The sequence below is a fragment of the Herpailurus yagouaroundi genome, unplaced genomic scaffold (assembly GCF_014898765.1).
Source record: "Herpailurus yagouaroundi ecotype Mexico unplaced genomic scaffold, PumYag 181, whole genome shotgun sequence".
NCBI lineage: Eukaryota > Metazoa > Chordata > Mammalia > Carnivora > Felidae > Herpailurus > Herpailurus yagouaroundi.
Genome location: NW_024412412.1, coordinates 15,067,813 through 15,070,368, shown reverse-complemented (window position 1 = coordinate 15,070,368; position 2,556 = coordinate 15,067,813). Strand labels below are relative to the sequence as shown.

The 2,556-nt window shown below is 48.7% G+C and overlaps 1 protein-coding gene across 2 annotated transcripts in view; it reads left to right on the top strand.

Moving 5' to 3' along the window:
* The window catches only part of IRF2 (interferon regulatory factor 2), a 90,850-nt gene that overhangs the window by 5,199 nt on the left and 83,095 nt on the right, over positions 1–2,556 (top strand). The window contains exon 1 of one of the 2 annotated variants that reach the window (XM_040489899.1): positions 233–366. The exons of the other annotated variant lie outside the window; for it this stretch is intronic. The gene's annotated coding sequence lies outside the window, so the exon portion shown is untranslated. Of the gene's footprint in view, positions 1–232; positions 367–2,556 lie in introns of those variants that run through there. 2 annotated transcript variants of the gene reach the window in all.

Here is a 2,556-nt window from a genome sequence, read left to right as displayed (position 1 = left end):
GGGGGCGGGCGTCCCCTGGGGGTCCTGGGGCGCGCGGGCCGCGGCGGGGTGGGGACGCGAGTGCCCGCCCCGCGCCCTCCGACCCCGCTCTGGGCGCCGAGTGGCATTCGCCCGCCGGCCGAACGTGGTTGGTGCACGGCCGTGGCCGCCACTTCCTTTCCGCCTCGCGGGCCGGGCTCGCCCACCGAGCGCTGCCCGCCTCGGCCAATCGTGGCGCCCGCCCGCCTGCGGCCGCGCTCAGTGCCCCGGCCTGGGGGCCGGCCCGCGAGAGGGGCTCGGGAAGCCTCCGCAAGTTCGAAGGGCCTCTGGAGGTAACTCAGCCCCTCGCCAGGACGCGCCGGCATCTGTCTTTGGCCCCACGTCTTGGTACGTTTGCCGCCCTACCCCCTTGCCCGGCTAGAGGGGGAGAAGGGGAGGAGGCTGGCAGCCCGAGCCGGGCGCAAAGACAGTGTTCCGGGCACCAGGTGAGGCGCCCGGGTCCGTGGTTGTAGGCAGAAGCCTCGGTCACCGGCTGCAGATGTGCCCCCTGGGACTGGCAGTCGAGGTTGCCACATTTTAGCGGCGTGGGTAGCACTCATTTTCAGTCCCAGAGTAGAGTGTTTGGAACTTGGGGACATGTTACCCGCTCCGTCCCTCCTCAGCCCCTCCCTCCGGTGCGGGCGGTGGGTTGTGCTCCTCGTCCTTGGTTACGGGTTGGGAAGAAGACAGCGTTTCTCAATGAGGAAAAGTGCTGGCATTTGCCTTCCGCCACTGGCCTCCCTGTTGCTGTGACTCGGTCTGCTTTTGATGAATGGCTAGGGAGGGTGGAGGATAGTTACATTTCCTGTTGTGGATTTTCAGGAATCACCAAGGTTGCTGTCACGCCTGCAGTCATTTATTAGTTTTCAGCCCGATTGCAAGTAGCATTGGAACTTAGGAGCCTGCACTTTCTGGTGCTTTCAGGGCAGGTGCAGGAAGGGGTCTGGTGACAGACGAGTTCGAAAGGTGGATCCTCTTGATGTTAGACAGACGCGCGCTTCCTTGCCAGGACCTTGAGGGTGATCCCTGTTTCACGGCAGCTTGCACGCAGATTCAGGATTCTCTCCTTTTCTCAACGCCCATCCTTCCTTTTTTGGACGGGAGAGGGATGGACATAGAAACCTAAAAAGTCTTGGAAAAACTTGTCTTTTCTAAGGAAACCTCGGAGATGGAATGTTTAGAAATTAAAGTGGCATTGCTAAGGGGTAATCTTGGAACATCTATCGATTGATGTGGCAAAGTCCGGAATGTCGCTGTTATTAGTGAATGATTATAATTTATAACAGCCTGTTGTGTAAGAAGTTAGATTCTGCCCTCTTAGATTCAGGAGCCCTGTTCTGCGATGGCTTGTAATTCCTTCTTAATATTAAACATTTATATATTTCATCCAATGCGAGTGGTCTTTTTTTCTTTTGATCTTCAAAAGTTCAAGATAATTTTGCCTATTTCAGACTTACTTACCTGTAAAAATGTCACCGTAATCGAAAGTAAGAGTTTGTAGTTAAATTGGAAGCAAATTGTGGCAAAGAAATGGTTGTGCTAAGCGCAGCTCTGTGAACTATGGCCCCACTCTTCTCTTACTGTGCTTTCTGAAGTACTGTATTAGGCAAACATTCAATATGCTAAAGCTAGTTGAGGGTGTTAAACTTACAACTAGTTGTGGAAAATTTGAGACTTTGGATGTTTAACTTGAGATGTGCATCCATCGTTGTTTCATGGTACTTTTGCAAGGGCATTGTACTTTTATTCTTAGGATTATCGAATATAAGCTCTGTGGTTTCGAGAGCATTTTCACACAATTTCCTTTTGATGGAGAACAGAACTCTAAATGGGGTATCTGGGACATAGTTCTGTTTTGTGCTTTATACCAAAAAGGACTCAGAGCAGATAAAGGACTTTATTTATTCATTTAATAAATATTCGTGAGACATTCACTATGTGTCAGACACTGTGCTAGGCTCCGTGAGTTCAACTGGGAAGAGGAAGACAACTTCCTTTACCTTCTTGAGAAATTGCTTGTAGTTGATGAGCTGATAATAACACAACTAAAAGATAACTAACAGTGATTGCCTTTTGGGGTTAGTTCTATGGAAGGTGATAATAATACTTAACTGCATATCTGATAGGGTTGCTTTGGGGAACAGATGAGATACTGTGTATGAAAGAAGGTTGTATAAGTTACAGCAGTCTACAAATGTGTGAGGCATTAACTTTCAGAATTCCGTCATTATTATTAATGTGAAAAAGCCAGGAAATCAAGACTGTGGATTAAATACTGGCATTCTCCTACAGAATTTTCAGCAAAAAGGGATTTACTTCTCCTGAGAGTATAATATGGGTAATGGCAAGGAATTAAACACAGAATAGCTATTTTATGTAAAGCACCAAAGAATTTAACAGTGAAATATAATGTCAGTGAATTTTTTCCTGTCAGAAGAGAAGTTAGATGGTATCCATGGAGACCAAATGATATGGAAATAACAGTGATTGGACTGATGTCTTTCTCTATCCCCCCCCAACCTTTCTCCCCACCTCGCG